The sequence below is a fragment of the Tenrec ecaudatus genome, chromosome 3, assembly GCF_050624435.1.
Source record: "Tenrec ecaudatus isolate mTenEca1 chromosome 3, mTenEca1.hap1, whole genome shotgun sequence".
Lineage (NCBI taxonomy): Eukaryota > Metazoa > Chordata > Mammalia > Afrosoricida > Tenrecidae > Tenrec > Tenrec ecaudatus.
The window spans coordinates 72,554,743-72,570,980 of record NC_134532.1 but is presented as its reverse complement, the minus strand read 5'-3'; the positions used below and the strand labels follow the sequence as shown (position 1 = coordinate 72,570,980).

At 39.3% G+C, this 16,238-nt stretch overlaps 1 long non-coding RNA gene and 1 other non-coding gene across 2 annotated transcripts in view; one reads left to right on the top strand and one right to left on the bottom strand.

Annotated features, from left to right (window-relative positions):
• Positions 1 to 16,238, bottom strand: part of LOC142443434 (uncharacterized) — a 344,074-nt gene that overhangs the window by 224,405 nt on the left and 103,431 nt on the right. The window lies entirely within an intron of this gene.
• LOC142444188 (small Cajal body-specific RNA 4) lies at positions 11,770 to 11,894 on the top strand. Its single transcript, XR_012783844.1, has one exon.

The following is a 16,238-nucleotide window of genomic DNA, read 5'->3' as shown; positions in this document are numbered from 1 at the left end:
ATGGCTCCTCTGGCTCCAGAGCTCTAGGGTAGCTCCATGTGTCTTGTCAACAGAAATGTCTCCCAGGGAGTTAGCACGTGTCCCTTCTCCAGTGAGCTTATTTATCTCCTTAGCGCCTCCAAATGAGGTCATCAAGCTATGACCTGATTAACAGGCTAAATTCCACCCCTTCCCTCTTAAGTCTCAAAATGACAACAGATTATGTAACCCACAGACACCATGATTGGTAAAGTAGAAGATCAATGAAAGCAAAAAAAGACTCAATGAGATGGATTAACACAGTGACCACAACAATGGACTCAAATATACCTGTGTCATAAAGATGACACAGGACTAGGCAACGTTTCATTCTGTTACATACAAGGCTATCATAAGTTAAAGTTGAGTAGACAGAAACTGCTAACAACAAGCATTTCCATTACAGCCATCACTATTATTTTTAAGAGCATCTAGACTGCCACAGAAAAGAGCTCAGAAAGTTCAGTGGTGAATTACATGACTGCAGACCAAGTGGTCGGTCGTTTGAACCACTAGCAGGTCTTTGGGAGAAAGAGGTGACCATCTATTTCTGTCATAATGATAGCTTAGAAATCACATGGAGCAATTCTACCCTGTCCTTTCAGGTCACTGTGAATTGGAATGACCTTGTTGTCAATGGATTCTTTATATTGTCACAGATTATTGTCCTTTAAGTATCACAGTTCAATAAAACACTCAGTTGCACTGTATTCTTCAAACTCCAGAGGAAAAAACGAAATTGTCTGAGTGGTCCACTAAAAACTTTGTTTCTCGAGGAACCTATTACAAGGATCTACATATAACCTCCTCTCTCTGGGACAGACAGTAGAAAAGTGGGTGAAGGGAGACGTCGGACAGGGCAAGATATGACAAGATAATAATTTATAAATTATCAAGGGTTCATGAGAGAGGGGGAAGCAGGGAGGGAGAGGGAAAAAGAGGAGCTGATGCCAGGGGCTTAGGTGGAGAGCAAATGTTTTGAGAATGATGTGGGCAATGAATGTACAGATGTGCTTTACACAATTGATGTTTGTCTGGATTCTGATAAGAGTTGTATAAGCCCCTAATAAAACAATTGAAGAAAAAAAACATTGTTTCTCAGCCTTAACCATGTCTGAGTCACGCACAAAATCTCCATGTCGACAACACTCTCATACTGCTGATGTTGAGTGCCATCAAGTCGGTTCTGACCCATAGCAACGCTGTGCACAACAAAACAAAGCAGAGCCCAGTCCTGCTTCAGCCTCACAATGTATAATGATGTCATAGTCATAAGTAACACACACACACACACACACACACACACACACACCCCTGAGCTTGAGATGAGAAAGAAAGCATTGTCCTCACTTTCCCAAGATAGCTGGAAAGGAATTCACAATGTTCAATAATTCTCTGCATAAAAAAAAAAAACCTCCCCTTCTTTTTCCCCAACATGGTCTATTCAGTTCCAACCATCAGATAACTTAAATGTTGGCCAGGGGCTAAGGGCTATAAAACCAGGTTGAACCACCTCCTCTGAAAGTTCTGTTTAGTCTAGCATCTATTTTGGAATGTGAGGTTACTGGTACCTTAAGACTCAGGAACTCAGCCAAAATTTAATGACAAAGAGCCCCACTTTAACCTCTAATTTCATAGATATTTTAAGATGAAATTTACCTCTAAACACAGTTGTATCTAAAGCCACAGTTTTTTAAATGTAGTAGATTATCATAAAAGATGAAATATTTCATAATTTACATTACAATTTCTCCTTTGGAATGTTAGTAAGTATGCTTTTTGTTTCCAAATAGATGGAAGGGTATTTGAGGATATGACACTATTTTATATTAATTCTTACATGTTAAAAAATCATGGTCACGGGAAAGGGAGAGAGGGACCAGACCACAACCTGGTATGTTAAGCCTTGAGGGCAATATACTGGCATGAAGCAGCGAACTACAAAGAGGTCTGCAGGGCCGTCCCCAATCTCAGCTACAAGGACCATCTCCCCAGAAAATTGTATTACAGCGGACAACACTGAAGATACAGCACGAGGAGAGGGGAGGGTCTGCCCAGACCACACAGGAGCAAACTAAGAGGGAAAAAGAGAGAGAGAATTGACCACAGTCTGGCTCCCCAAGGTCCTGAGGACAACACTCCTACATCACAGCAGCCAAGGCACAGAGAGGACCGTAGGGCCAGCTCAACCACGAGACATAATGCCCACTCACTGACCCACAGTGCTTCAGGGGACAGTGTGGGAATTGTGCCCAGTCTGACACCCTCACACCAGGGCAAAACACGAAGGGAATGCAACAGAGGAGCAAAAGGAGCAAAACAACGAAGTCCCTAAGAAATCCCCAAAATGGACTTCAAACTTGGAGGGCAGAGCTTGCACCGCATCAGACTGGATCAGAAGACATTCATCAGGGTCAGGAGATGGACTGAAACTAGTTATAGACCCTTCTTCTCCATCTTGCTCTTCTTCTGCTTCTTCTTTGTTTAGCTATATATGATAGGCAAGATAAACAGTCCTGAGGAGAAAACTCTGAGACTGAAGGTTCGGGGGCTGGGGGGAGATTACAAGGGAGAGGAGGGTAGAGAAAGGGAGGAGAAATCAACAAGGACAAGGGACAAGGGAACAAGAGATCTAAAATTGGTGGTGTAGAACACCTAGTGGGGGTTTAATCAAGGGCAATGTAGCTGAGAGAAATTACCAAATGAAGATCAAACATGTTAGTGGGACAGGAGTAAAAGGAAATAGACAAAATAGCTAGGAGGAAAAAGATATTTTAGAGGTATAAATATAGGCATGTATATATGTAAATATATTAATATATAACTATAGGAATATAGGTTTATATACCTATATTTATATAAGTATCAAGGTAGCAGATGAACATTGGGCCTCTATTCAAGTCTTCCCTCAAAGCAAGAACACTTTGTTCTAAAAATCTGGCATTCTATGATGCTCACCTTTCCAACATGATAGCTGAAGTCAAAATGGGTGCATAAGCAAATGTGGCAAAAAAAGCTGATGGTATACTCTGGTTTCTTTTCAGATCATATAAATCTTTTGCTTTCTACTAAAAAGCTGATGGTGCCCAGCTATTAGAATACATAACGCCTGGGCTCTTAAAGGCTTGAAGTTAAAGAAACATCCATTTAGCAGGTAACCAACAAAATCCACATGGAAGAAGCACACCAGCCTGTGTGATCATGAGGTGTTGACGGTATCAAATATCAGGCATCAAAAGACCCAAAACAAACAAGCATATCGATGCAAAAAAAGGGGGATCAAAGTGGAGACCCAAAGCCCATCTGTAAACAATTGGACAACCCCTCACAGAAGGGTCACAGAGAGGGACAGTATTGTGCCAATGAAACACACAACATTCCTCTAGTTCTTTAATGCTTCCTTGACCCAACTATCATGACTTCAGTTCTACCTTAAAAATCTGGCTAGACCAGAGCACATACATTGGTACAGATAAGAGATCTTGACTCAAGGAGTCCAGGACAGATAACCCCTCAGGGATAATAATGGGAGTAGTGGTATCGTGAGGGTAGGGGAAAGGGGGAGATAAGGGGGAGAAAGAGGGAACCGATCACAATGATTGACATTCAACACTTCCACTCCCAGAAGGATGAACAACAGAAACATAGGTGAAGTGAGACAGCAAATGGTATACAATATGAAAATAATAATAATTTACAATTTATCAAGGGGTCACAATGTTGGGGGTGGGGGAGGGAAAAAAGAAGAGCTGATACCAAGAGCTCAGGAGAAGGATGTTTTGAAAACAATGATGGCAATATATGTACAACTTTGCTTGATACAAGTGATGTATGGATAATTATAAGAGCTGTAAGAGCCCCCAATAAAATTATTTATATAAAATATTGTGGTCAGAAAATATCTGTGAGATGTTTATACTGTGGTATTGCATCATAATCAGTGTTGATAATATCCATGAATTCCTTTAAATCCTATCACACTGTCAGTTTTGTAATCTGTTTTATTCATTCATTATTCAAGCATTGCAATTTTACTTTTGTCACTACTACTTCACAGTTCATTGAATTTGCTAAGTGACCATGAAAGTTTGGGCTCTCAACCTCTATACTCTTTAAATAGAACAAACGCTGATGGGCCACTTCTACCTTCATGAAACCTTCTTCTCTTGGCTTCTGAAATATTTTCCTTGCAAAATATACATAACTTGAGCTTAATTATGGAAAAGTACCTAAATAAATCTACATTGAGAGACATTTTACAATGATAGGCCAGCACTCCTCAAACCTATCCTGGTCATGAGAGACAAAGAGAAGTAAAGTATACCAAGTAGACATTAACAACAGTAGGTGTATGGTGGGTTCAAACCATCAACCTTTAGTTAGTAGCCAAAGGTAATATGTAATTCAGGATGATTAAAAAGACATTGGTGGTATAACTGAAGAAATACAAATAAATTCTATAGATGACATGTAGCTGTAGTTAGATGCAATTGAATTGACTCCAAATCATGACAACTCTACATACAACAGAAAAAAAATGTTACCTGGTCCTACACCACCTTCAGGATTGTATGTCTGAGCTTATTGTTAGGCTACTATATTGGTCTATCTTCCTGAGTGTTACATTCATTTTAATTGGTCTGCTACCAAAAAAGATATCTTTTTTCTAGCTATTGGTCTTTTACAAAGAAATCTCACCATCTTTGCTTCTTAGAAATATTTTGATGACATTTCTTGTAAGACTCAATTGTTAATTCTTCTGGCCGTCCACAGAATATGTCAGATTAAATTGGTTATTGTATACATGATAATTTCCTAGTTTTTTATAAGTATTATTTTGTTATATAAAATGTTGATATTAGGGAAATTGGGGTGTAGTTAAGAGCTGGGCTGCAAACCAAAAGGTTGATGATTTAAACCCACCAACTGCTGTGAGGGAAAACCATGAAGCTGTCTGTTTCTGTAAGCATTTATAGCCTTGGAAACCCTAGGCAGTGGCTCTCCTCTCTGTTATAGGGTTGACATGAGGCAGAATCAATTCAGTGACTGTAGATTTGGGTGGTTTGTTGGTTGGTTGGTTTGAGCTGGGTATATACAAAAATTTTGAATTTATTTTCTATATTTTTATTTCTCAAAAATTATTTCAGGATAAAAAATGGGAGGTGGTGTGGGGGAATGTATATGTTTGTGATCCAAGATTTAAATATCTAGCCCAGACCTTTCTTCTCAAGGTCCGACTGGAGACTAGTAAATTCAGCACATCTAAAGCTCAACATTTATAAAACTGAGCTTTTGTCCTATTCTCCAAAGGAGAATCTCTTCTTTCAAAAGTGTTTTCTAGATCACTAAATTCTATCAAGACTCAGTCATTCAAAGCATATTTCTTGACATCACTCTCCACATCCCATCCATTTCTTAAATCTGTTGATCCCATTTTCTTATGCATATCTCAGATCCATCTGAATGTTTACATTTCCACTGTCATGATAGAGCTAAGCAAAATCTTCGTTTTCTCTATAATTTCAATAGTCTTCTAATTAGTCTTCCTACTTTGACTAGGGCTTTTCAAAAGCCAGTCTTGGGAAGAACAAAACATAAGTGATTTGTTTAAGTTACAGAATTATTTATTTAAATTATAAATTAGATCGCAATTATCTTACTTTTAAAGCATTTAGTGATTTCTCAGTATACCTAAATAAAATTATGAACCTAGATTAATCAAACTGAGCTCTGTATAATTAGTCTGCCCTCTCTAAATCCATCCAAGCACATGTAAATTTTTCTTTTTTTTTTTTAATTAATTTTAACAATTTATTGGGGCTCATACAATTCTTTTCACAGTTCATATATATACATACATCAATTGTATAAAGCACATCTGTACAGTCTTTGCCCTATTCATTTTTTTCTCTTTTCTTCTTTTACATTTTATTAGGGACTCATACAACTCTTACCACAATCCATACATATACATACATCAATTGTATAAAGCACATCCATACATTCCCTGCCCCAATCATTCTCAAGGCATTTGCTCTCCACTTAAGCCCCTTGCATCAGGTCGTAAATTTTTCTTACTCTTTCTTTCACTAGAATTCAGAACACAGGATCTATAAGATTCTCCAAACACTCAGGATCTCTGAAATTCTCAGAATATTCTATACACAGCATTGAACGCTATCCCTCACAGCTCTCCCTTGGCTAGTTTCTATTCATCCTTCAAATTATTATCTCAAATTAAATGTCAGTGTCTTTTATAGGTCTTCCAAAATACCCAAATTTCACATGCATATGACCAAAGAATCAATACATTTGAATTATACTGATAGAGAAGAATATTGAAAGTACCATGAACAACCGGATCTGTCTTGAAAGAACTGTAGCCAGAATGCTCCTTGGAGGCAATGAGAGCAAAACTTCATCTCATACATGGTGGACATGTTATTAGGAGAGACCATTCTCTGGAAAGGGACATCATGCTTGGTAAAGTAAATGGGCAGCAGAAAGAATTTTAAAAAAAACGCTCGACAAGATGGATTAATACATAGTCGCAACATTTGCTTATATATCATTTCAGGACAAAGCTGAACATTTTAAACAAATCCACAAGAGTCAAAATATGACCTTGAGTTATCGCACCTAAATTTTGAGAACATCTCAAGAACAGCTTTGGCTCATTGAATAGAAATGACAGAAGCCCTGATGAGCTGGGTGAGGACATCAAGACCATTGCTCATGAAGAAAACAAAAGGTCCTGAAAAAGAAAGAAAAGCTCAAATGAATGTCAAAAGAGACTGAATCTTTCTCTTAAGCATAGACTAGCTAAAGCAAATGGAAGAAAGGATGAAGTCAAGGGCGGAATAGAAAATTCCAAAGGAGAACTTAAGAAGACAAAGCCAAATACTTTAAAGAAATATGCAAGGACATAGAATTAGAAAACAAAAAGGGAAGAATATACTCATCATATCTGAAAATGAGAGAACTCAATAAAAAATGCAAGCCTCTAGTTGAAAATTTGAAAGATTCTATTGGTAAAACATTGAATGATACAAGAAGCTCCAAAAGAAGATGGCAAGAATGCATAGAGTCACTCTACCAAAATGAATGAGTAAACAGTTCACCCTTCAGAAAGCAGCTATGAGCAAGAACTAAAGGTGCCGAAGGAAGAAGTTCAAACTGCACTGAATGCATCAGCCAACAGCAAGGCACCAGGAATTGAGGGAAACCCATCGAAATGTTTCAGAAAAGTGAAAAGGCACTGGACGCACTGATTCCCCCTATGCCAGGAAATATGGAAGACAGCTACGTGGACAATTGGAAGAAATTCATATCTGTGCCCATTCCAAAGAAATGTGACCCAACAGAACGCTCAAGCTATAGAACAATATCATTGATATCACATGAAAGTAAAATTTCTTAAGATCATCCAACAGTGGTTGTGGCAGTACATTCACAGGGAACAGGCAGAAGTTCAGGCAGGATCCAGAAGAGGACATGGAACAAGGGATACCATTGCTGATGTCAGATGGATCTTCGCTCAAAGCAGAATATACGAGAAAGATGTTTGCTTGTGTCTCATTGACTATGCAAAGGCATTCGACTGTGTGGACTACAATACACTGTGGATACCCTTGAGAAGAATGGGAATTCCAGAACACTTTATTGTGCTGATGTGGAACTTGTACATGAATCAAGAGGCACTTGTGTGAACAAAACAAGGGAATACTGTTTGGTTTAAAATCAAAAAAGATGTACATCAGGATTGTATCCTTTCCCTACCTTGTTCAATCTGTATGCTTAGAAAGTCATCAGAGAAGCTGGATTAGATGAAAGAGAATGTGGCATCAGGACTGGAGGAAGGCTTATTAACAACCTGCAGTGTGCAGGTGACACAACCCTGTTTGCTGAAAGTAAGCAGGAATTGAAGCACTTGCTGATGAAAAGCAAGAATTGTAGGCATCAGTATGGATTATAACTCAATGCAAAGAAGATCAATATCCTCACAAGTGGCCCAATAGGTAAAATCATGATAAATGGAGAAAAGTTTGAAATTAAAAAGAATTTTGTGTTACTTAGCTCCATAGTCAATGCTCATGGAAGCAGGAGTCAAGAAATCAAAAGAAATGTCACAAAATATAGACCCCAAATCCACCTGTAAGATAATTAGCCAGCTCCTCGCTGAAGGGCCACATGGAAGGGGTGATATATCCAGGGTGCAGTATAGCACTGAAGAAACACAGAACTGTCCTCTGGTTCTTTAAATGTCCTCCTTCCACTATTTGGCCTTACTTTTACTTCACTAATCTTGTTAAACCTGCACATGTACATTGGTACAATTAAGATCTTTCAATGCATGAAATCCAAGATTGATAAACCCCTCAGAAACAGAAATGAGAGTAATGATTTCTCGAGGGGGTAGGAAGAGAAGGTGGGGGGAGGGTGGGGAATGAGAGAAATGATGACTGTCTAACCCCACTCAAGGGGAATGAACAACAGAATTTTAGTTGAATGGAAATATTGGATAGTGTATAAGATATGGCAAAATAATAATGATATATAATATATTAAGGGTCAGGGGGTGGTAGGGAGAAGGGAAGAGATAAATGGGAGCTGATATCAAGGTATTCAAGAAGAAAGAAGACTATTTGAAAATTATGATGACAGCAATTGTATAACTATGCTTGACCTAATGGAACTATGGACTTTAAGAACTCCTAATAAAATGTTAAATGAAAAAAATAAGAGAAATAGACAAATAGAACCTTAAAGGATGGAAAGATGAGCAAAGGTAAAAGAAAAAAGTGGGGAGGGCGGAGACCATGGACTGCTAAAAGGATAAATCAATCTGTAAATCTGTCCTGGAAGAAGTAAGGCCAGAGTGCTCCTCACAGGTCAGGATGGCAATATCTTGTCTAAAATATGCTGGACATGTTGTCAGGAGAGACCAGTCCCTGGAGAAGGACATCCTGCTTGGTAAAGCAGAGGGGCAGTTAAAAAAAGGAAGGCTCTCAAGGAGATGGATGGACACAGTAGCTGCATCAATAGGCTCAGCCACGGGAAAAGTTGTGAGAATGGTGCGGGGCCGTGCAGAGCTTTGTCTGGTTGTGCACAGGGTCACTATGAGTAGGAACTGACATCATGGCTCCTATACCAACAATTATTTTCCTAATGTAAAGTCTGTTTCTCTCATTATTCTCTCTTACCTTTTGTGGTATTTATGATCATTTTCGGCTAGATTTGTTACTTTATATATAATTTTGTGGCTAAAAATCAGCATGTATCTAATCCCCAAAATATAGAGATTGAATCCTTCCCACTTCTCAATCATCTCTGCCACTAGCCACCCACACAGCACATTCTCTCTGACCTTAGTTAGCTACCTGTGTGGAGCTGGAGGAGAGCTCACAGAGTAAAAAGAACACCATTGCAAAAAAGACAGGTATCAACTACAAGTTTAAGAGTCCACGTGGTACCCTCATTTTCACCTGCTGAATTCCCTTTCTCCTTTGGATATGATACTTCACTATAACCACCAACAGAATGCATAATAAGTACTCTATTTGCCATGATGGGTTTATGAACGCAGAAAGATACAACTTAAGATCATAAGAAAGAGATGCATGGACCAAGGCTGCGGTGGTTTCCCAATGGCAAGCTTCCCTTCACCAACCAGGAAGCTCCCTGAGTCTGTGTGTTTGGGGCTTCTATTGGACAGTCCTGAATGATAGATTTTCACAGTCATGCCTCCTCAGGCTAGTTGATACCAGACTCCCAAGTGAGTCTTTTCTAGCAAGGTCAGCGTCCACTTTCCAGCACAAATTCTCGGATGTGGTCTAAAAATTCCAAAACAAGGCACTCTAATTGCTCTTAAGTTACTCTCAAGTATCAAAAACAAAGGTCACCTGACTTTGGGTAATGTTAAAGTATTTATGGCACAGTTCCTTAGTAGCTTGTCTTTCCCACAAGTTCAATGAAAGCAGGCCCTGGGGTTTTTTGGTCTATCTTTATATATCAAGCACCTAGATTTTACTCAGCAAATACATTATGAACAAATAAGTGTTTTAACTAAAGTAGTCATTCTGTTTTTTCTTAAATCATTTTATTGGGGGCTCATACAGCTCTTATCACAATCCATAAATGCATCCATTGTGTCAAGCACATTTGTACATTTGTTGCCATCATCATTTTCAAAACAGTTTCTTTCCACTTGAGCCCTTGGTATCAGCTCCTCATTTCACCGCCCCCCCACCCTCCCCCACCTTCCCTCCCTCACAAACACTTAATAATTTATAAATTGTTATTATTTTTTCATGTCTTACACTGACTCATGTCTTCCTTCACCCACTTTTCTGTTGTCCATCCCCTTGGGAGGGGGTTATATGTAGATCATTGTGATCAGTTCCCCCTTTCTTCCCTACCTTCCCATTCCCCTCCTGGTCTCACTACTCTCATTGTTGGTTCTGAGGGGTTTATCTGTCCTGGAATCCCTGTGTTTCCAGCTCTTATCTGTACCCATGTACATTCTCTGGTCTAGTGGGATTTGTACGGTAAAATTGGGATCGTGATAGTGTTGGGGGGAGGCATTAAAAAACTAGAGTGAAGTATATTTTGTTGGTGCTATACTGTACCCTGATTGGCTCTAAAATAGCCATTCTGAGGTACAAACAGGTGATCCTAAAATTTAAGGTAGGTATCTGGATACATTCACAGCTACCAATGAGACAGACCGTTCTAGGTTTGATGTATTGAGTGAAATGTGACTCTTTTCCCAGGATTCTCCATTTAGAAACTGCCACCAGTGTTACGGCATCTTTCTGAGCAACAAGATAAATTTGTTTTATAATGGTGACCTCTTCAGTTTAAAGATAAGGAACCATGTCCATACTTGAAGAGGGTAGAGATCAACTCCAGTTGGAAGTCATTTTTTGTTTTAATAGAGAGTGTGTGGCTTGACCCCCAATATTGGCTAACCATTCTAGCCACAAGTTCCCTCCTGACACCACATGCTCTACATTGGGAGCTGGGCATCATGCCTGGCTTCAGCCATATCGATTCTCAGAACTATGTTGTTGAAAAGATTCCAATGATATAACAGAACTTTCCCTTCTTTGCATTAGAATCTTCTGAATATAAGGTTTCAGCAGCAATGTTTTTATGTGACCTATTGATTTTGGGAAAAAATGGAAGTACATGAGACCCAAATTTAGAATAATTTGTCATTGAAGATTTGGATGGGAATATACAAATGCCAGGTGCATTTTAAGGAGAAATTATAAGGTGATTTTTCTTTTGAGAGTTTTAATTTCATTGTGAAGTACCTTGGTGGTCTAAACAGTTATTAAATAAAAAGTTAACTCACTCAGTTAACACAGTTATTAAATAAAAAGTTACTGGTTCAAGGCCACCCAGAAGCACCTCAAAGAAAAGCCTGGTAATCTAATTTTTAAAAATTAAAAAAACACTATTGACAACCCTATAGAATGCATTTATACTCAGAAACACCTTAAGGCCAACTGGTCAGTTTTACTGTGGAAATTTGATAATGGAAGTAGAAAGATTTCCATTTCTTCATAGTACTGTCATTATATTAACAGTGTGTCTTCATAATCCTTTCTGATTATGTGAATTATATAATTCAGGATGGATTGGAAATAAGGGCAATGTCATGTGGCCCCATTTCAGAATCTTCTCTAATTTTTTTTATCTTTTCATCAATCAAAACCTCCTTGACCTTAGATTAAACTTTTAAACCCTGGATTACTAAGGCTGAGTCTGATGAAGCAAGACTCTGCTGATACACTCCTCCTAGACAAAAGGGGTGGAGAGAGCAGCCCTTATTGAGAGCATCACAGGGCTGACTGTACCACCCAACAGCCGAAAAAAAAGAAGAAAAATCTTTTAAACACATGAGTTAACACGATAAACAATAAATTCAGGAAAAGTAGACAATAGGAGAAAGCTTTTTCTGCATTGATCTAGACTCTGTGCATTACAATAAATTAGGACTACCAAAAATAAAGTTTAAGCACAAAGAGGATTTATGGATACTTAAGTAACTCATGAAGTCAATGAGACCCTATAGAAACCAAATCAGTGCCAAAATAACAATAAGTTATAAATTATCAGAGGAGTGTCAGGGGAAGCTAGCCCCAACACATCATTACAAGTCCGGTAGGCTCAATTGTACAGTAATAATAAGTAAAGATCATAGTAAAGTTATAGAGAGCATGAGAGACAGAAGAGAAGTATTGAAAGAAATGGAGTCAGACACAATTCATGGTAGCATGCTCACCTCAGCCCCGCTTGGTGGTCCACGTGGAGGGAGAAAGAGATCTTTAATGCTAGCCCAGGCTTTTATATTCTCTGGGGACATGCAAGCCCCCTAATTACAGGTGAAGACCTACGTCACAGGAAGGGATTGTGCTGTAGGTAATACAGTAATGGGAGGGGGTTATCTAGGGGTATCCACGTAATAAGAAGAGGAGGGATTGGGGGTATACATGTGGCAAGATGGGCGGATCCTAAATTTAGGATGGCAACTTAACTTTGGATGTCACAGAGCCAGTTTGGCCTGTTCCCCTGGCTCAACTGATAGAGACCATTATTGGTAAGGTATGAATGCTTGGTCACAGGCCTCAGGGAGAAATCGTTTATTGTCCCCAGCAGCAGGGAGCTAGGCCTACCCTGTAGTCTGGTGACTAACTGCCCTCAGGGAGGATATCTGTAAACGTCTGACCTCCCCCCACAGGAGGGAGGGAGGGAGGGCAGAGAGAGAGGGGAAAAATGAGAAGCTGACACCAAGGGCTCAAGTAGAAAGAAAACGTTTTGAGAATGATGATGGCAACAAATGTACAATTGTGTTTGACACAATGGATATATGTATGGATTGTGGTAAGAGTTTTATAAGCCCCCAATAAAGTGATTTTTGAAAAAAGATTTTTAAAATACCCTAATTCTCTGGCACATATCAGGAATCAATTGTTATGATGAAAAAAGGAAAAAAAGAAACCAAAGCAGCTTCAAAGACCTCAAGAAATAGAATCAAGAACTAACACTAGAATAATTTCTCATGCCTCCATTAGTCTCCTACTTTCTCTAAATGATAAAAGATATCTGTGATAGTTCAATTTATTGTGCCAAGTAGGCCAATAGGAACATGTGGGCTGAGTTTAATCTGGTCACAGCTTGACTGGAGGGCAAGGAGATAAATGGCTCTGCAAGACCCATCCCCTCTCTCTTTCTCCCTGGTAAACAGAACAACATGCTGCTACTTAAGCTACTTCTTTGCCTCAACTGTGTGCTGCACTACCTGTGCGAAAAGCCAACCTGTGGATCTTGTCCCCAGAGCTTGAAGCTGATGGATCCTGTCTCCATGCATACTTTAACTAGAGATCCCATCGAGGTTTGCTTTGCCCAATCCAACTCAAGTTCCTAAGTCTGATGCTAGTCCATAAATCCCTCTTCAAACTCATGTGGCCACATGCCAGTAATGCAGAAAGGTGAACTAGGGAGCAGGAAGATCAGAGGCTGTGGGTACATAATTTTGTGTGGATCCAAAATCAGTGCAAACATAGCAAGGTGCCAAACAGCTCTCAGGGTTGGCAGCAGAGTTCCAGCAAGCGGGAAAGTGAAGGAGTAGAGAGAGGGGGTCGGGAGGGAGAGAGAGAGAGACAGACAGAGAGAGAGAGAGAGAGAGAGAGAGGTGTTTCTCACTCTTATACCATAAGGCTTATAGCATCAGGGGGTGTCATCAGGTTGTAATCTGTTGACAGGTTGAGCTCCGTCCCTAAGCAGGAATGTCTAGTTGACATGAAATCATCTAACTAATGCAAAATCTATTGTTCTATTTTTAATAATTCAAGCAGTAATTCTCAAAATCATTATAGGCTGGAATAATAGTGACTAGTCATGTAATTCACAATATACAACTATTTCTTTCTTTCACACTATAAGTCATATACCTGGTGTGGCAGTTACATAATCTCCTGTCAACTTGAGCGAAGGGGTGAAGTCTAGCCTGTCAATAAGGTCATAGCCATTCATTCCTTTGTGGGGGCATGGCTTCTCCAGAGGATTCTGGGAACTCCTGTCTTTCTCCCTGAAGTAAGGACACACACTCACTTTGTTAGAGATTCCTGTTGACAAGCCACATGGAGCTATACTGTTGGAGCCAGAGCCCTGGAGCTGGAGGTGCCATGTGGAGACCCACACCAGCGCTGAGATGCTTTACACCGCCACTGGATCCACAGGACTTTCCACCCCCTGGCCTGTGATCTTCCTGCATTAAGCATCATTGCATGTGCTGTGTGAGTCTAAAGAAGAATTTATAAACTGGTATCAGACATATGGGCAAATATCATACTTATGGATTTGAACTGGGCTGGGATGTTTTCTTTTTTTTAAATCATTTTATTAGGGGCTCATACATCTCTTATCACCATCCATACATACATCAATTGTGTAAGGCACATTTGTACATTCACTGCCCTCATCATTCTCAAAATATTTGCTCTCCACTTAAGCCCCTGGCATTTCTTAATATACAATTATTCTTTGATATAAAGCTCTTTCTCATACACATATGAGTGCCTCTGGATTTGTTTCTCTAGGCAACCCAGACTAACACATTATGGTACCAGGAAGGAGATACTAGAGACAAACCTCTGCCTCATTGACGTTCATCTTTGGCTGCCCAGAGGTCTGCTATGGCCATGCAGTTTGCTGGGTTGTATTCTGGAAAGAATATGGGAAGTTAGTTTTCTTTGCTTTGGTTGTTTGTTGTCTTTGGTTATTCCTGTTTAATGAAAATAAATGTGATTCATGTATATTTTGAGCTCTGGGGGCGAACTTGCACCTTGAATTTCTCAGAGACTGCGCTTAGTGAAAATGGCTGACAGAAGGTCAAAATGGCTGACAGAAAGCCTGGCCCTGCCTTGATTCTGTCAGAGACCTAAGGCATCTTTCATATCAATGGAATAGTTTAGATAAGGATTAAGAGAGCTAACAATTGTGTTGTAGTCTGATGACACCTCCTTGGTCCTGGAATGTTTATGTCTAAGAGAGACAGAGCCGAGTCAAATCCTCTTTGGCCCTTCACCTTCTGCCTGCTGGATCTTGCATCTGGTTTTCAATCTCCTATTTCAATCTCCATCTGCTAATTCCAGGAGCCCACAGCAGACTACTGGTGGTGCATTCATTTGGCTGATTTCCGAACTCTGCATTCACCAGCCCGTGCCCTTTGCTGCCTCTGTTTTATCATCCGATTTCCTGTTCATTAGCTTCTGAGAGTCAGGAGAAGCCTGGCTTGAGCCAGACTGATTTACCTGTTTCTGTAGCTATATAATACTTTTCTTGATATAAATCTATTTTTATGTGTATATATACAAGTTTCCTTATCTGGTCTCTCTCTCTCTCTCTCTCTCTCTCTCTCTCTCTATATATATATATATATATATATATATATATATATATATATATATATATATATATATATATATATATATATATAATACTGTACCATTGTATAGTATCTGTACAACTGAATGAATGAAAAACTTGCTAAAAGTCAATGAAAAGATGGTTGGATAGACAATGCTACAAGGCATGAGAAAGTCCCGAAAACGTAAATCCAACCAGGAAAACAGTATACAGAGGCTGATTAGGTTGTTTCCTTCCACTGTTCTCTGTCACACCCTCCTCTAGTACTACATGCACCACCTTGCCTTCTCTCCTTTACAGACTCCTCCCCTACAGACCTAGAGGCCTTGCAGAGCAGAAGCGATGTCATAGTCAGTTCCCAACCTGACCATAGAGCACTGTGCCAGGCACCATTGGGGTGCTTGTTAAACGTCTGGTGGAGGGGATAAACTGTTAAGGCTGATAGAAAGAACTGTGTCACTAGTTGAGGTGATTGTGACAAGTCTCAGATCCTAGGGCCTCCGTTTCCTTATCTGGTGGGTAAATACTAAATGAATGTATAATCTCCAGGCATTAAGTCAATTTTCAAGAAAATTGGTTTCAAAAAAAGGGCTATTTGATCTAGCATAGCTTTATCTTTTGAATAAAAATACAACAACAAATATCCATTTGAAGTATAACAATAAGAAATATAATTTATTTCATAACTAGCATAGCACTTATATAGCACTCATTTCAGTTTAATAGTTAGGAAAATATGGGAACAATGATAAAGATAAAATCTTTGATGTGTTTCAAAGCCT